Here is a 19,639-nt window from a genome sequence, read left to right as displayed (position 1 = left end):
AGATCGGTCAATAATACCAATAGCTTGCCATCTCTGTAGAGACACATTTGTATGCCATGAAATGTGAAAAAATCATGAGTCTTTGTAGTTACTAGAAGAAAATCCATCAAATCTCCAGCTAACAGGAAAAAAAAATGTTTGTTTTCATTATTTAAAACCTGAGCAGGTGGGAGTCTGCCCTCTGAGAAGCCCCAGCAGTGCCCTGGTTAGGATAAGTCTAGCCAGCAGTGGGACACTAATGAACTGGTTGTTGTTTCACCACAGCAAACAGAATGAATTGTGGGGGAGTGAGGTGGGCTGTGACTCACCAAGCTGCAATCAGTAGAAAGTATTTACACCTTTATCCTCTCCACACACTCCAACACTATTTGATTCTCAGTTATTCTGGCTCAATAATGCTGGTCACATGTGCTGGGTGTTGATAAAGTTCATCACCAACCACAGTTTATTCAGCCCGTTTTCTTTAGATATGTCAAGAACACAAAAGGATTCTCCCTTTGAAAGACTCAACTGGAACTGGCCAGAGACGAAGTGCTCCGACCCATGAGGCAGCTGCGTTAGCTAGCTCTTCCAGGGAAAGAGTGGCCCTTACTGGGCAGTGTTCTCACAAGTACATGGCAGCATGTGAGGGCAAATGGGGTATTCTGGCAGTGATCCCAGAGAACATCAGCAGGATTTCTCAGGGAGCCTGGGGATGGAAGGAAGTTCTCAGCAGGTACAATTAGCAGGAAACTGGGCCATTCCACAGGACTTGCTGAAAGAACAGTCATGCCTTAATGTCCCACCTGAAGGACAAGGAAGCTGGGGATATGCACCACCAGCTTTGTCACTGAGGGATGGATGAGGAGTCCATCTGCAAGTGTCTGCCCTGGGTAATGTCTAAACATGTTCTTTGTCCAAAGAAAGCTTAGGGCAGAATCCTGGGTTCTTCTTATAAGAAGTCCTTAGCACAGGGAAGCCATGCACACCAGCAGTGTCTTCCATGCCCAGGTGAAAGGAACAATAGAAACTGAACCTGAGAACCAGGGTGAACTCACAGCACCCCTGGTTGGGAGAATTAAGCAGAAATTAGGAGTCATTAATCTCTGTGCAGTGTTCCTGATTTTGTCTGTAACATACGTATAATGAATGCTGATCTAGGTTTATATTTGCTTCATGTAATTCAATGTGTTTCTCATTCCATACCTTGAACCATGGTGTCTAGAACATTCTGTGGTCAGCACTTTCTGACTATAGCAGGTTGACGCTCATGGTTTTTGACAGCTGGACCAACTGTTAGATAATTATATGTGGTGTTTGGTCTTTTCATTGAGTTGTTTGCTGTACACAGTTTTAAAGATATCTGGGAAAACATGTATGGAGTAATTTACATTTTTACCTTATAGAATACTTTTCTATAGTAGGAAAAATTTTTATGCAATACATGTTCCTCTCAACAGTGGACTTTGTTGGAAAAGGTTAACTTTTGCATTCATCAAGAAATCTGAAGCACCTGAAAGAAATGAATAACTACAAAGTTTTGAGGCAATTGTAACTTTCCAATTCTTGCTTTCAGAAAAATTCAAATTCACTTTAAATACTATTTATTTTTATTTTCAAAGAGGTTTTTAAACCATTGACAATATTTAATCTTAGTTTTACCACTGATAAAAGACACTTTAAGGAGATAAATATTTTCACACATTTCCTCCTACCCATTAGTGTAGCAAGCATAGGTTCAGCAATCAGGTGGTCTTTTGGGCCCATTTACATACAAGCTCTATTGTACTGTGCACATCAGCACTAAACAGTTGCTTCCTTTTTGCAGAAGCATAGAGAAAATGAGCAGAACGTTCTCAATAGTCTCATCATTCTGTAATTATTGACTATGTGCCCAGAATCCAGAAAAATTACATTCTAAATAATACATTTTTTTAATAAGCTGTGATAAAAAGCTGGTTTATTTTGACAAATATACAAAATATACATAAAAACTTGTATTTGATTTGAGGAAGACTCATATATTGTTCACTTGGAAAAATAAACAATAATTTCAAAAACTTTAAAAATATCTTCCATGTAGGTGGGCTACTCCTATAAAGACATAGACTTGTTATGGAACAAATTTTAAAAAAAATGGCAGAAATAATAATGCAAAATTCAAAAGAGTAGATAGCTCCCAAAGGGTGTTGTGTTCCCAGGGAACCCAAGTTTTGGTTATCGTCTAATTGCTAAATCTCAATGATTGACGTGAATTATTAGAAATAATCAACTATTATGTGAAGCCACACAGATTCAGGCTTTTCTGTTTTAACAGTTACCCTAACTGTTTGAAGATACAATGCATGATTTGTGTCCTAATGACCTACATAATTGTAGTCCAGAATTTGCCAAGGAAAATAAGACTGGAAATGGTGAAAGAAAATTTGGTTCCTCAGGTTTCTTTATCATGAATCTCTGATGGGCACAAGACCTGCCAGTGATTGTCATTAAGTGCATTTGATACTGACTGAGTTCACACACTCCAAAGATGGATGGAACCAACTATAGATATAGAATCAGAAGGGTTTTCATGTGACTGTTAGCTTGGTAGTTTTGACTATTTTTTTATACATATGAACTGTTTCACCTGTCTCTAATAAGTCATATGAAAACAAAATCTCATTTTTACTCTGCAAAGAAAATTTTGGAGATAAAATGTCTCGAGATTAATGAGTTTATTAGCTGACCATCATGTCGTAGTTTTATTTGTGAGTAAAAGTTTTCCTCTTCAATGTTTGTTATTTACATTTTATGTTTTTTTTAATATTCTGGTTTTGGCCCAGTTCTTTATTTATTTGCATTTTAAAGCACTCCCCTCCTGCTTTACAAATATTACATAACTCTTAAGTGAAACACGAAGTAATGTATAAACACCAATCATGTGCAATTTAGAGGCAATAAATGTTTATTTTATATGAATAAAATATACATGAAGATATTTTTTATGTTATATGGTATATATTAATTTCACCTACCAACTCCTTCATAAAAGCAATATTTATGATTTATATACTATATTTACCTCAGTAGGTTTTAGCATAAGTATAGGACACATAGCATTAAGTAAATCTAGAAAATAATCTTCACTAATGACTGCAATATGCATTTCTGCCATCATGGAAATTTCCTGAGAGCGTTGTTCAACATGGTGGCTTCTAGCTGCAAGTGGCTATTGAGCATTTGAAATGTGGATGACAAAACTCAACTGAGATATTTATTTTGCTGACTTTTAAGTAAGCTAAATTTAAATGGTCACAGGTGGCCTATGGGTAGCACAGCTCTAGAGCGACCTCTCTTCAACAGACAGCAGTATCTGGGATGACTCCTTATAGAAGTCAAATTCTCTTGTCAAAAAAAAAAAAAGTTCAAATTCAAAAGTGTATCCTCATTGAATTCAAAGGTATATCCTCATTTTGATGTCTTCTTAAAATTGGAGACAATTTTATTCAGAGCAATAAATAAAATCATTTGAAGTTTTCCAAAAATATATGCTTGCTCTACTATTTGTAAAAGGATTTACACATTTTACCTGACCATTTTTATGTTTCTGTATTGTTCCATAGAATGCTCACTTTTCCTCTTTCTGACAAAGTTCTGTACTCTTTATATAAAGCAACTACATATATTGAAAAGAACCAGCAATATCATTATTTATTCTCATTACCTTTTGTCTTGGGTCTTATACTAGCCAGTCCAAAAAAAAAAATTAAGTTACTTAGGTTGATTCCTTTCTTCCTCACCTGTGTAGTTCTGTGGTTTATCAGTGATAGGATTAGGTTCATTTGTTATTCTTTATATGCCTTTTTAGTCATTCCTGCATCACATGAATCTTTATTTAGAATTAACATGGAACATTTAAGAGATAACATAGATTGGCTGTGCATTTTATGTGGATTTTAACAAAGGCACAGGACAATGTATCTACAACCAAGTCATGGTATTTAATGGTTCCATTACTATAAACTTCTACTGGGCTTTGCTTCTGTCATCACGCCCTCCCCAGGTCCCAAGTCCTGATAATTACTGTAGTATTTCCATGTTCAGAATGTGTACAAGTGGAATCATGGAATAGGTCACATTCAGTATCTGGATTTTGTTCCATCTATGTTGCATGAATCAATAGTTTATTCTTTTCATCAATGAAAAGAATATTGTGTTGAAATCTAAGTTTCATTGTGTGGCTATCTCAGTTTCTTAATTCATTCACCTGTTGATTAACATCAGTATTGTTTTCATTTTTTTGAAATTATGAAATAATTTGGTTAAACTTCCCTGAGAATTAGTAACTTTTATTAATTCACAAAATGAAATTGAGGGAGAGTTTACTTACTCCCTGCTTTCCCCCATCGGGCAATGTGTGCCATCAGAAATCTCTGCAGGAAGGAAGACAAAGGGAAATGGATCTTGATCTTTCATGTTTCCCTTCCCCAAGGAAGAAAGCAAATGTTTGTAGAAAGCTGGACCAAGAAAAAATATTAGGAATTTCACCAAAATCACTCACTACTCATGGACTGAAGGTCATATCAAAAAGTGAAGGTTGAATTTTCCTTGGTAAATGACAGAAAAATACTTAGGAGTTAGATTCACAGAGAGAACAAGGCTTAGAAGTGACCTTGAGAACTGGGCTGCAGTCATGTCTTGGTCAATCTTACCTTTATTTCTCCCTTGTGGAGAAACTCTTTTTTGACATATTCCTCACCTCCTCAAAATAAAATGTGCTGATCCAGAAGTTAATTCTAGCTAGATTTTCTTGAATTAAGTTTGGATATAGAGTAATGAGAAGTAAAAAGTTAGTGGTACAATATGCCATAGGCCATTATTGCCATAAAAAGCAATAATGTAAGACAAAAGAATCATTACAGATAAGACCTTAAATTAAAAGCACATCTAAATTATTGACTCAGTTATGCAAATATAATTTTTTTTAAGGAGAGAGTGAGAGAGGAGAGAGAGAGAGGAGAGAGAAATTTTAGTATTTATTTTTTTAGTTCTTGGCAGACACAACATCTTTGTTGGTATGTGGTGCTGAGGATCGAACCCGGGCCGCATGCATGCTAGGCAAGCGCGCTACCGCTTGAGCCACATCTCCAGCCCCCTGCAGATATAATTTAATAAAGAACTGAGAAGTCTTCAGGGACTTGTAGTGAATGAGATACTGCAAATTAAATATAAATTGAACATGTTAGCAAATTTATTCAATATGTTCCATAGGCCATGCTGTACTAAGTGAGTGAGAATTTGTTTCCATTAAAATTCTTAAGAATAGAATTTGATTTGGCCAATTAGAAAATGAACTGCTTCCTCTTAAAAAGACAAACTTAGAAATGTTTCATGTCATCTCCCCAAAGTTGGCATCAGCTCAGACATCTGTGTGACACAAACCTAATTTTCCAATCACTTCTTTTTGCTTTGTACCTTGCTGCAGCTGCTGGATCACCCTCTAGTTCCCTCTGTTAAACCTCAGAGCCATCTTTTGACTTATATGTCTCTTACTTGCTATTCATATCCCTATCTCATGCCTGTATACCACTACTTACCAGTTGCTCTTGCACATAGTTATTTTGCTGTGTATATTTGGCTATTCAAAAGCCACTCTGGCTGGGCATGATGACATATGACTGTAATCCCAGTGGCACAGGAAGCTGAGACAAGGAGGATTGGGAGTTCAAAGCCACCTTTAGCATCTTATCAAGGACCTAAGCTTTAGACTTAGCAAGACCCGGTTTCTAAATAAAATATTTTAAAAGGGCTGATGATGTAGCAGTGGTTAAGCTCCCCTGGGTTCAGTCTCAGGTACAAAAACAAAAAACAAAGCACACACACACACACACACAAACACACACACACATAACTAGAGCTCAATAAATGTGAGTTTTTATGGTTATGGTTATAATTTTCAATACTGCTTGTTTGTTTATTTTCTGTACAAATTTCCATGCTTCTATGTTGAAAGAAGTCACAAGCAATATTGAATTATATTAATTATGTTATATACTATTGATTATGTTAATAATAACATAGATAATCTTCTGGTAGATAAACTATATAACTTGCATCTAACCTATGTTGAAAATTTTCACCTCTACCTCAAATGTTTTTTTTTTAAATAGCAGGCATATCTTTTATACTACAAGATATATGTGTTTATTTTAAATATCCATTTTGTATATTGAGTTCCAGTATTCTTTTTCTTGTGAAGGGGAACCCATGATGTCATGGTGAAGACTTTCCTCCCAAATGTGCACTACTTGAAAGTTGATTGGTTTAAAAAGTACATTCTGATAATTGAGTACATCTCAGTATTGATCCATGAAACTGATATGGAGTTGCTCACAGGCAGCAAAACTCACAAATGAACTGCACAGATGTGTGCCTCATCCATTAATCCCTTATGCCTTTAGTGCAGTGTTACAAACAAAAATAGATAGTAATTGGTACTCAAGGAATGGATCACTGACAGACACAAAAGCAATAAGCTGTTTCCTGGGAGCAGCTGCTGAAGAGTGGTCTTTATTTCTGGAAACTCCCACCTGACTCATTGGAAGAATGCATTCATTTGCTCTCTATCAGTGTAAAATCAAAAAAAGGTTAGTTGGGCAGGAAGAAAAGCAATTTTATAAGTCATCTCTGAGGAACAGATTCACCATGATGGGAAAGAACCGATCATTTTTCAACCCCTCTCTCCATGTTCAAACCATCATCTCATTCCTTCATAAAATAATTTCCTAAGAAGAACTGAAGAATCAGAAATCTTTCTCTGTAGCACAAACACAAATTTTTGATCCTCAGTATCACTTGTGTAACTGGAAGAATGAAATAGAATGGGACCATCTAGAGTCAGTGGTTGTGTCTGACTGTTTTTTTTAGTTTGAAAAAAACTCTTCAAAACCAAAAAAAAAATATATATAAAAGGAAATAAACATGGAACTTTTCTAGCTGAATCAGGTGAAAAGTCTGTATCATCCATGCCCACTCCATGACCGAAAGGCAAACTGCAGGAGTCTTTTGGCTCTGGAAGTCATCCTGAAAATCATTGACTCAAGAAAAACATTGAGAAAAAAATAAAGGATGACAGGGACAGGTAAAAGACATTTTTACGCACAGTACTTCTGTTAGCTTTATGTTACTAAACAAATACTCAAGGTAGTACAATTTATCATGATCAAAAGTTTCTTTTGGTCAGATGTGTGGAAGGCCATCATCGCATGTGATATGAGTTACCTCGCTGGCTGGGCGAGAGGCGCTTAGGCACATCTTGTGTCCAGAGCTTTCCCCATCCTTCTCAGGTCCGAGGGCTTGTCCGTGTGAAGGCGTGACTGGCCACTACCCAGAAGACCCAATCATCACCCTTGACCTTGGGACACTGCCCCCCTTAATCTTCATTGGATGGGATTTTCCCCAGAAATTTTTGTTCCCCAATAAAAGTCCACTCCCTAGCATGTTCTCTCTCTCTTGCTAGCCTCTTCAGTAAACCTTGCTACCATAATAGGTGGCTGGAGGCTGGAGCTAGGAAAAGCCTTCCTGGAGCTGGTTTAAAGGTAATTAGAGTCTCTTTAATTCAAAACTCCCTAGAGGTTTCTCACACTGTGAACCTTCATTTATGAAGCCTATACTGGCCGAGGGCTAAACAGGTGCAGTGGTACATGTCTGTAATCCCAACAATTTGGGAGGCCTAGGCAGGAGGAACATAAGGTAACATGACAACTTAACAAGGAACCTAAGCAACTAGGCGAGATCTGTCTCAAAATTTTAAAAAGGCTGGGGGGTGTGGCTCAGTGATTAAGCATCCCTGAGTTCAATTTCCTGTACCAAAAGAGTAAAACAGGGTTTTTTTTGGCTCACAGTTTCATAGATGCCTGACCCATAGATGTCATTGTTTTGGACTGTGATGAGTTAGCACATACTGATGGGAGTAGGTGGTAGAACAAAACAGGTCACCTCATGACCTGGAAATAAAAACAGAACACGGAAGAGGAAGAGATCAGGGTCCTATAATCCTTTTTAGGGCACACTCCAAATATTTAAAGACCTCTCAAAAGGCCCCATTACTTCCACATTCTACCACCTTTCAAATATGCCAACTTGGGGACCAAGTTTTTAATATATGGGCCTTTGAAGAGGGCTTTTAGGATTTAAATTGTAACCAAAGTATTATTTCTTCTATGTAAATACATTGTGCCTTATGCTCACTTAACTCTCTCACAAATTCTTCATAGCTAAATGGTTTTTAAAAATTCACTTCTTACCTTTATTCTGGTAATTCTCTAGTAACATTCTCTTGGCTTAACATTTTCCAGCCCACATAGAAGAAAATCTCTGATTTCAATGTTATATGAGACCCTTCTATAGTTCAGTTCTTTTCTAGCTGCCTGATTTCCAACCACTGATGTCCTACTCCCTCCACATGCTTCTGGTTCACATGTCCAGCAGGTAGTTCATGTTTCAGGCATCCAAGCTCCCTGGTTGCTTTCACAAATCAAGACTTGGAAATGATCAATATTTAACAGATAAGTTTAAATGGAAACAATGTGTGCATGCAGGCAAATGAGTCTCAAATTTCTTTGAAGATGCAGGCCTTAGAGAATCCTTTCAAAACTCTCTACAGGACTGGATCAAGATGGTGAAAGTGAGGGAGGCTACAGGTTTCAACTCCACAGTTTGGAATCAAAGCAGTGAGAAAACTGCATAATGGAGAGGTGGGTGAGAGAGAGAATGAACCGATTCAGAATACTGAGCTATCAGAGCATTGTAGGGATTTGAAAATTTTGGTTACTAGAAACAAAAAACAGAAAAGAATTTGTTACACAAAGGGCAGTATCTGCAGCATCAGGGCAGGTCTGGGGAGAGGGATAAGACATGGAGAAAAGAGAGACAAAGCTGACAAGCTTAGTTCAGAAAAAGCAGTAGAAGAGAGAGAAAGAATTAAGCTGGTGCAGGAGTTGCAAAAACACATGTTGAGCAAGAAGTGCTCTATTCTCTCAATTTGCCAGTGGAGAAGAGTAGTGGGCAGCCTGTTTATAGCCTGTGACTTGGTTTCTCCTCTGATTATATTTTCCTATAGTGTAATCCCTCCCTTTGCTGATTTTCATCATTGTTTTTCACTTCCTCTTCTTGGAATCTTTTGCTGAGGATGTTCTATAGTGCAGGCTTTCTAGTTGTAAATTCTTTTAATTTTTGTTTATCATGGAAGGTTTTTATTTCATCATCAAATCTAAAGTTTAGTTTTGCTAGATATAAGATTCTTGGTTGGCATACATTTTCTTTCAGAGATTGGTATATGTTGTTCCACGATCTCCTGGCTTTGAGGGTTTGGGTTGAGAAATCTGCTGAGATATGAATTGATTTCCCCCTAAATGTGATCTGATTCCTCTCTTTTGCAGCTTTTAAGATTCTATCCTTATTCTGTATGCTAGGCATTTTCATTATAATATGTCTTGGTGTAGACCTGTTGTAATATTGTACATTTGGTGTCCTGCAAACCTCTTGTATTTGGTTTTTCCATTCGTTCTTCATGCTTGGGAAATTTTCTGGTATTATCTCATTGAGGAGATTGTGCATTCTTTGGTTTGAAACTGTATGCCTTCTTGTATCCCAATAAGTCTTAGATTTGGCCTTTTGATGCTGTCCCATAATTCTTGGATGTTCTGTTCTTGGTTTCCTCACTTTCTGCACTGTGTGATCAACTTTATTTTCCAGATTGTATATTTTGTCTTCATTATCTTATGTTCTTTCTTCCAAGTTATCTAGTCTGTTGGTTATGCTTTCTATTGAGTTTTTTATTTGATTTATTATATCCTTTATTTCAAAAATTTCTGACTATTTTTTTCAGGGTCTCTATCTTTCTCTTGAAGTAATCTTTTGCTACCTGTATTTGCTCTCTTCTCTCATTGTTGGAGTGATCCATTTTTGCTTGTATTTGCTCATTTAGTTCATTCTTTAATTCACAGAACATTTTAATTATGAACCTTCTGAACTCCTTCTCTGATATTTCATCAACTTTACTGTTCATAGGTTCTGTTATTATAGTATCCTGGTTTGTTTGGGGCACTTTCCTTCCTTGATTTTTTTTCATGTTGTCTATGTGTCTTCCATTCTTGCAGTGTGGATCTGAGATATTACAGTTTTTTTCCCTATATTCTTGTAGTACCTGTGCAGATTGTCAGTACTGCAACTTGATGTTGGGCTTCCAGATGATGCTGGTGTCCCTGGATGAATGCTACTGCATCCTAGGTCTGGGACCTGCGTAAGTTGGAGTGGGTGGGTCTGGGCCACTGGACTTGACCTCCCACAGTAGTCTGCTGGTAGGAAGGGGTGGTCCTGCACCAAGGGCTAGGCTCTGGCAGTATCTGATCCACAGGGGAGGCCTACTGAAATCTTGAATCCTGCGTGGGCTATTGTATATTTAGCTAAATTTTGGTTGAAATATTATTTAGTCAAATTTATCAATCTTGAAAATGCCCTCTACGTTTTTAAGGCAAATTCCCCTGAGGTTTCTTGTATGATATCTAAAGTATTGACTTTTTAAACAATAAATTATTTTGAAATAAATTTAGGTTTGCAGAAAAGTTGCAAATATGGTACAGAGAGTTCTCACATATTCTTTACCCATACTCTCTTATGTCACACAGTACTGTTTTCAGTACAAAGAATTAACATCTGTGCATCGTCATTAGCTAAACTTTCACATTTACTAAATTTTCCCACTAATGCCTTGTTTCTTGTTGTTGTTCCAGGATGCCACTTAAGACAACACATTGCATTTCATCATCATGTCTCCTCAAGTTTCTTCAATCTGACCACTCATTAATTTCTCCTGGGTTGGGGCTGGGGTTGTGGCTTGGTGCCAGAGCACTTGCCTAGCACATGTGAGGCACTGGGTTCAATTCTCAGTACCACATAAATAAATTTTTAAAAAGTATTGTATCCATCTACAATTAAAAATAAAAATTTAAAAATTTCTCCTTGTTGTTTTTAATCTAACCCTTTGAAAAATATTGGTCAGGTTGTTTGCAAAATGTCACTCAAATTATTCTCAAGATAGACTGAGGTTTGCAGAGGAATTTCGATTTTTTGGAAGAATGTCACTGAGATAATATACCATCTTCATCCAATTACATCAGGGGAGCATGATACAAAAAGACATGCTAGGTGTGGTGGCCCATGCCTGTAATCCCAATGGCTCAGAAGCTGAAGAAGGAGGTTCACAAGTTCAAAGCCAGACTCAACAACTTAGTAAAGCCCTGAGCAACTTAGTGAGACCCTGTATCTAAATAAAACATAAAAATAGCTGGGCATGAGGCTCAGCAGTTAAGCACCCCCTTGGTTCTATCCGCTTACTGAAAGAAAGTAAGTCAATAGATGTGGCCAGCAGCAATGTTGTCATGAGGTTCCAATGGTGATTTTCTACTCCCTGCCTTTCTTCTACATGGGTTTACTATAGAAGACTTGTACAGAAGATTTGTGTTTTTTTCTCTTTTGTTAATTTATTTATTCAGTTTGTTGGATATAGAATTGAACTCCAGAAAGATTAAAGGTCAAAAGAAGAAAAATGAGAATACAATGCCAATCTGTGAATCCAGAAAACATTATAAACACACCAAAATACAAGTTTAATCAACAACCAAGTGTTACTAGAGACATTAATGGGCATAGTACAATGTATTTGAGGCATACTTTAGTGTTTTGAAACTAAAAGATAATAAATCAATCTAAAAAAGATAATAAGCCAATATCTAGAATTGCTAAACATTCTTAGACAGGAACTATAAAAACCACAATAATGACAGCAGAGGTAAGAGGTTGCCATTTAAAAAATCCACAAAGGATGCCAGAAAAGGACAAGGAAATCTAAAGATATGCTTAATTTTCTAGTAACCACCTTGGGCCAGTAACTCTGGCAGGCGGGGAGCCAGGCTGCAGATGTGCAGCGGCGGCGGCGGGAGGCCAAGTCCCGCTCCCTACTCCCGCTCCCCGCAGCAGGGGTAGGCTGTGGCATCTCCTTGGGGCCTGCCGCCCAGGCGCTCTGAAGTGAGTGAGCGGCGGGAAGTGTCCAGCGGTCCGCGCCAGCATCCGTCTGCTCTGCCTGCCAGGGACACTTGAGAGGCGGGGACTCGCGGTGGCGGAGCCCTCCAGGGCCGTGACCTTGGCGAGCCACTTCCCTGGAGCCCAGGTGTCTTCGCAGTGCCAGCCGGGCCAAGGGGACCTTGTGGCACCCAACTGCTCCAAGCCACGCCGGCTGCGGTCTTGGAGCGTGTTGCTGGCGGGAAGTTCCTGGTGGCCTTTGGCTCCTCCAAGCTCTGTGCTCCTGTGCCTATCTGTGTCCCTCTGCTATCCGTGACAGGTACAGGAGCTGGGCGCTCCTTCTCCTTGCCTAAGTCTGGGGGTAGGGGGCGGGCAGAACATTTCCACTGCTGGTCCAAGGACACGGGATTTGGAAATCCTGGAGAATTACCTTTGTAAGAAGCTGGGAATAATTTCTTTAAATTTTAAATTTCATCTCTTAGTTTTCCATTTTGTTGCATTTCGGAGGCAAATGGAGAATCCGTGAACGGCTTTACTAATGAAGAGTTCCACTGCCACTTCCTTGAGGAAGGCTTTACTGTCAAGGACATTCTGAACCACAAAATTAATGAGTGTCTTCTTCTGATGATAAGGGTGCCTTTTATGTTGCAGACCTTGGAGACATTCTAAAGAAATATCTACGATGGTTAAAAGCTCTTCCTCATGCCACCCCCTTTCATGCAGTCAAATGCAATGATAACAGAGCCATAGGGAAGATCTTACCTGCCATTGGGACAGGATTTGACTGTACTAGAAAGACTGCACAGTGAGAATTACCTATGCAAATCCTTGTAAACAATCTTCTCAAATTAAATGTGCTGCCAGTATTGAGCCCAAATGATGACTTTTGACTGAGAAGTTGAGTTGATGAAAGTAGCCAGGGTGCATCTAAAGGCAAAGTTGGTTTGCAGATCAGCTCTGATGATTCCAAAGCAGTCTGTCACCTCAGTGTTAAATTTGGTGCCACACTCCAAAACCAGCAGACTTCTTTTGGAACTAGCTAAAGAATTAAATATTGATGTCATTGGTGTCAGCTTTCACGTGAGGAGTGGGTGCACTGATCCTGAGATCTTAGTTCAGGCCATCTCTGATGCCCACTGTGTCTTTGACATGGGAGCTGAGGTTGGTTTTAGTGTGTATATGCTTGATATTGGTAGAGGCTTTCCTGGATGTGAGGATGTGAAGCTTAAGTTTGAAGAGATTTCCAGTGTGATCATCCGAGCACTGGACAAATACTTTCTGTTGGATTCTGGAGTGAGGAACATAGCTGAGCCAGGCAGTTATTATATTGCTTCAGCTTTCACTCTTGCAGATAATCTCATTGCCAAAAATCATGTTAAAGGAACAGATAGGCTCCGATGATGAATATGAGTCAAGTAAATACACCTTTAAGTATTATGTGAATGATGGAGTATTCACAGATCATTTAATTGCATCCTTTATGATTATGCACGTATAAAGCCCCTGCTGCAGAAGAGACCTAAACCAGATGAGAAGTATCATTAATCCAGTATAGGGGACTGACATGTGATAGCCTTCAATGGATTGTCCAGCACTGTGACCTGCCTGAAATGCATGTGGGCAATTAGATGTTTTCTTAAAACATGGGCTCATATACTGTTGCCACTGCTTCTACTTTCAATAGATTCGAGAGGCCAACAATCTATTATGTGATGTCAGGACCAACATGACAATGCATGCAGGACATCAGCACTCTGCCTGTGCCTTATGCTCAGGAAAACAGCATGAAATCTCATTTGGCAGCAGCAGCGTGTGCCTCCACTAGTAGCTATAAATGCCACTCTGTAGATGTTAACTGCAAGGTTAGTTTAAGTCAAGGGATCTGGGGGGACCATGTTACTTAATTACTGCTATATTTGAAATGTCTTTGTAAGTGCAGGTTTGACACAGGTGCCAGAAACATGGAAGACTAGAAGGTGGGGTCACACTTATCTGTGTTCCTATGGAAACTATTTGGATATTTGTTTTATATGGATTTTTATTCATTTTTCAAACAAGCTATTAAATAGGGCCCTCTAAGCTGCCAGCAAGCTTTTATAGCTTGTACAATGGTAGAATGGGCAAAAGCTTAATGTTTTGACCTGTTTTGAACATATGTATCATCTAAGAAAGAAGTTTGGGCAATTATGTGCTTCAGCCACAAACAAATTCAAACAAATTAGAGGGTGTTCAAAGAAAATCCATGTATCCGTTTTTTTTTTTCCCTTAGACAACAAAATCAGAATCTCCAAATGTGTTGATATAATAAAAGAGCTTTAATCAACGTGATAATCAATATGTTCTCATGTTCTGGGTAAGTTTCCTCTAAGTCCTTTGTTAAGTCCTTTGTTATAGTTTGGATCTGGAATGTTCCCTTAAGGCTCATCTGTTGAATACTTGGTCCCCAACAAAGCAGTATTCAGAGAAAGTGGTTGGATAATGAAGGCTTTGACACCATTGGCTGATTATTCCACCAATAGATTCACAAATTGATGGCATTACTGGAATGAGTTGGAGACCATAGGGAGTAGGGTCTAGTTGGAGTAAGTGGGTCCATGGGAACATGCCTTGGAAGACTGTATCTTGTCCCCAGCAGCTTATTTGCCCTTTGCTTTCTGGCTTCCATAATGTGAGCAGTTTTCCTTGGTCACTCCGTCCACATTATGATATTCTGCCTCATCACAGGCTCAGAAACAATAAAGCCAAGTACCATGGATTAAAATTCTGAAATTATAAGACAAAATAAAACTTTTCTCCTGTTTGGGGGTGTTTTTATTAGTGCCTTATGGTTATACATAACAGTGAGGTTCATTGTGACATGTTCATAAATGCATGTAACATAGTTTGTTCTCCTTCAATCCACAGTACTTCCCCCTTCCCTTCCCTCCTTCCTCCTCCTGATCCCCTTCCTAGACTCTATTGGTCTTCTATTTATTTTTTTAATTTATGCATTAAAGTTATTTATAAAATTGTGATAGATGCATAGATGAACATATTATATTTGAGTCAACTTTATTCCCCAGCTCTTCCCCTTTCATCACTCCTCCAACCTCTACTCTACTGATCCCCTTTTATTTTTGTGAGATCATTAATTTTTTTTTCTTTCTAGCTTCCACATATGAGAGAAAACATTTGACCTTTGACTTTCTGAGTCTGATTTTTTTCTCTTAGCCTGACATTCTCCAGTTGCATTCATTTACCAGCATATGACAAAGCTTCATTTTTCTTTATGGATGAGTAAAACCTGTGTGTGTATGTGTGTAGTGGTGTGTGTGTGTGTGTGTGTGCGTGTGTGTGTGAGTGTACATATACCACATTTCTTTATCCAATCATTTTTTAACAGCCACCTAGGCTGGCCATGAGAGAACATCTTTCATCTGTAGGATAAGTATTTACACTCACTCCAATACACATCAGTCCAAGTGGGATTGTAGAACATTCATTCTTGAGCTATTTGGATCCTCCTGTGAGAGGGGCACCTAATGTAAGCCTCCTACTGGGCCCACCCTACTTAGAGCCTGGGTCTGAATATGGAGTAGGAGTCCAGGGAACCTGGGAAGGAAGTGAGTCAGAGTGTCCTAGTACCAACATTCCCGCTTCTCTGTGCCCTCGGTTAACATTAACATTTTCTACTCCTTTCTAGGCAGGGATCCAGAGGTTTGCCTCCAAGAGTCAAAGACAACTGGGTACCATGAGGAAACACTGGAGAAAAAATGCTGAGGGAAGAGTAGAAATGGGAAGTTGGTCATGTGGAAACTGAGTTCTTAAAGAGAGAAGATGCCAATGGGGTGAGTGGCACTTTAAAAATTTTGTTCTTTTTCTGTGTGTGTATATACACACATGTGTGCACGAGCACACTACTGGCATGGAATCCAGGGCATTGCACATCAGATCTCACATTAATATCACATGCTGTAAGCATTGGTATGTATTTATCCTATAGTATGCTGATTTTAATTCTTTTGGCTAAATAACTAGGAGTGGAATATCTGGATTATAGGGTGAATTCATTTGTGCTCATTTGAGAAATCTCCATACTCATTTCCAAAGTGGTGGTACTAATATGCAGTCCACCAATAATGTATGTGTACCTTTCTTCCCACACAATTGCCAGCAATTATCATTAACTCGATGATTGCCATTCTGAGGTGAGATGAAATCTTAGTTTAATTTTTTTTTTGTACTGGGGATTAAACTTGGGGCACTTGACCACTGAGCCACATCCCCAACCCTATTTTGTATTTTATTTAGAGACAGGGTCTTACTGAGTTACTTAGCACTTTGCTTTTGCGGAGGCTGCTTTGAACTTGCGATCTTCCTGTCTCAGCCTCCCAAGTCACTGGTTTTACAGGCGTGTGCCACTGCAACCGGCAGCTCTTAGTGTAGTTTGATTTTGCTAAAAATGTTGAACATTTTTTTCCATATGTTTTTTGTTCATTTGTATTTCTTCTTTAGAAAATATCTAATTAAATCTTTTTGCCCATCTTTTAGTGGGTTTTTAAAAACATTTTATTTATTTATTGGTGTTAAGTGTTTTGAGGGTTTTTTTGTTTGTTTGTTTTGGGGTCTCAATGTTTTTATTTGAAACAAATAGTTGTACTAAGCAAGACCTGACTTTCCCCACTCCAAACTAAAATATCACAATAGCTGCAAAATTCATTAGGTAAGCACAACCTTCTCATCATGGTTGGGGTAACCTATTTATAAGCAGTTGTTCTTATGTAAAATATTACCCCAGACTACTAGCATCATACAAAATGGTCTTAATACTGTGTGGAGGCAGTATGTTCTGTAAGAATTGAAAGGTAGAAGAAGCACAAACACAACCCATTGTTTAAAAAAGCTAAATAATTCAAAGTAGTAATTTCAATCCTCACAGCCACCATGCTGTTTGGCTTCTTCCAAAAACTTGCCAAAACCCAAAAGATTTTCTTTCAACTGAACTGGTCTTCTTGACCTCTCTAAGGTTTGAACCAGAAAACTTGTCAGGAACAAATCTGTTGGTTTTTATTCTGGTTTCTAGGTCATTACCAAACATGTTTTTGTCCAGATTTTTACTGAGCCTATAAATACTCTGGGCCATATCTTTACCACCTCTCCAGGCTTGATCATAAACATTGTAAATTTCATTCTCTGCACCTAGGAATTCACTGTCCATACCCTTGGATTGGTTGAAAAGCTCTTGGTTATAATGCACTTCATTAGAATTCCAAGGACTAGGAACACCAAGAGTAATGACTTCACTGATATTTCTATTCTCATTTCTCTACAGCTTTGACCTCTTATTAGAAGCTGCCCTAAGAATATTCCAGTCATGCAGTTTCTCTTATTGTCTACCATGACCGATTTCATCTCTCTCATGTGCCTAACTATCCTCTTTTTCCACACAGGTCTTGATCCTGCTCTCTTCTCTCTGGTTTTTGGGGCCATTTTTAAAAAAGTTTTCCTTCTTAGTTCTCCTTTTTTTTTTTTTTTTTTTTTTTTTTGAGCCATCTTTTGCTACTTGTGCTTCCATTTCCACAGCTTCATGAACCTTCCGATCAGCAACATTGAGCACTTTGGCCAGTTTGGCAAAATTCTCTGTTATGTTTACTGTCCGAAGTCCTCTTCCATCAGCAGCTAGACATTTATCAAATGAAATTTTATAATCCTTTGCATTTTTCCAGTTGGAAGTACAAGGAGGAATCTGCCACTCTTGTTGTTCCTTCACAGTAACCTTTTGACTAGGAGAATGCATGACAGGTGTAGGAAGAATGCAAGACAGGTGTAGGGAATTTTCTTATTAACCTTGAATCTTGAAGGTACCATTGGGTCATTCTGCATTTCTATCATTCAAATAACCATCTGTTTAGCTCCAGAGTTGAAAGCTACTCCCTGCTGAGATGGTGTGTAGGGGATGTCCTGAGCAGGAGCCAGTTTATCAGCTGCTGGTATTGGCATGGCTGCGGCAAACTTTTTGCTTACTGATTTCTCTAAGGCTACCCTTGACTTTTCTGTTATCTCTTTAATATCTTCTTCAGCAGGTCTTTTCTGGATCATCTATATTCATAACCTTCTTTAAACCAGGTCAGTGAATTTGCTATAAATGACCTTGTCTTTTGACTGTCATTTTTGAGCAATTGCATCATATTTAATTTTTCCTCAGGATCCACCTGAATGGCCAGGGCATTTGACATTTTTTCCCTTTGGTCTCATATCCAATGGATACTGCACCACATGGATCTCAGGAAAAAAACTTCCATTTCCAAAATTCTCTAACAACTGAGATATCCATTCTTTTCAGTACCTGTATCCAGGTGGGGCTTCTCTTTGGGAGGAGACCAGTGAGGTCTGCCATGACCTCCGAGATCTTGTTTTTTCTTTAGCCTCAAGCTGCTCTTGAGACAGCTGAGTAGGTGCCCATAAAAAAGCTGAGCTTTGGGCAGGCGGGAGTGCCCTCTAACCCACCCGATGCTTCAGGGAAGAACACAGGACACTGCGGCCAAGCCATGGCTCTTGGCCACAAAGACCCTCAGGGAAGACCCCAGCTTCAGTGAGGCCTAGTTCCCACAGCGGGCAGCCGGAAGATGTAGCCATGATCTCAGCCCACGTTGTTTGGAGTTTCAGGCCAGTTTACCGCCTGGGGTGTGTGGACAAAGAAAAAGAAAAATGTGGTTATTCAAAGACCCTCCCCCATATGTAGGACCCAAATCCTTTTCAGTTTTTATATACTCTGGATATTAACCCCCTGTCAGAAGAGTGACTGGCAAAGATTTTCTCCCATTCTGTACACTCTTTCTTTACACTCTTAATGAATTCCTTTGCTGAGCCATGGTGTAGTCGGCTGCTGGAATCTCATGTTTTCTTCGCTGAAGCATCCGGTGGGTTAGAGGGCACTCCCTTTGCTGTGCAGAAGCTTTTAAATTCAATGACATTGCACATTGATACTTGTTTTTATCTCTTGAGCTTTAGGAGTCTTATTAAGGATATTGAACCAATATTGCATCCTTTGAATGAATCTAACTTAATCATGGTGTACAATCTTCTTAATGTGTTTTTGAACATGGTTTGCTAATGTTTTACTAGTATTTTTGCAATCAGGGATCTTGGTGTGTACTTTTCTTTCCTTGAACCTATTTTTTCTTCTAGGAGTTTTAATGCTCCTGGTCTAATTCCTATGTTTTTATTTTTTTTTTAATCCACTTGGAGTTGATTTTTTGTGGAGCAGGAGGCATAGGGATCTAGTTTCATTTTTCTACAAATAGATACATAGTTTTCCCATCACCATTTGTTAAAAGAGTTTTGTTTTTTTCCAATGTATGTTTTTGGCAACTTGGTCAAATGATGACTGTGTTTATGTCTGGTGTGTTTGTCTATGTGTCCTCTAGTCTATTCCATTGATCTTTGTATTTATTTCATTTTTTTTTTTGGGTGGGGATACCAGGGATGAAACTCAGGGGCACTGAACCACAAGCCACATCCCCAGCCCTATTTTGTATTATAATTAGAGGCAAGGTCTTACTGAGTTGCTTAGGGCCTGGCTTTTGCTGAGGCTGGCTTTGAACTCCCCATCCTTCTG

The 19,639-nt window shown here is 38.7% G+C and overlaps 2 pseudogenes; one reads left to right on the top strand and one right to left on the bottom strand.

Moving 5' to 3' along the window:
- Positions 1–13,772, top strand: part of LOC101976876 (uncharacterized) — a 32,931-nt pseudogene extending 19,159 nt beyond the window's left edge.
- A 3,175-nt stretch (positions 13,773–16,947) lies between these two features.
- LOC101976599 (SNW domain-containing protein 1-like) lies at positions 16,948–18,995 on the bottom strand (annotated as a pseudogene).
- Between the last annotated feature and the right edge of the window lie 644 nt (positions 18,996–19,639).

Source organism: Ictidomys tridecemlineatus, chromosome 13 (genome assembly GCF_052094955.1).
Source record: "Ictidomys tridecemlineatus isolate mIctTri1 chromosome 13, mIctTri1.hap1, whole genome shotgun sequence".
Taxonomy (NCBI): domain Eukaryota; kingdom Metazoa; phylum Chordata; class Mammalia; order Rodentia; family Sciuridae; genus Ictidomys; species Ictidomys tridecemlineatus.
The sequence above is the reverse complement of the archived record's forward strand: the minus strand, read 5'-3'. Positions and strand labels throughout refer to the sequence as shown.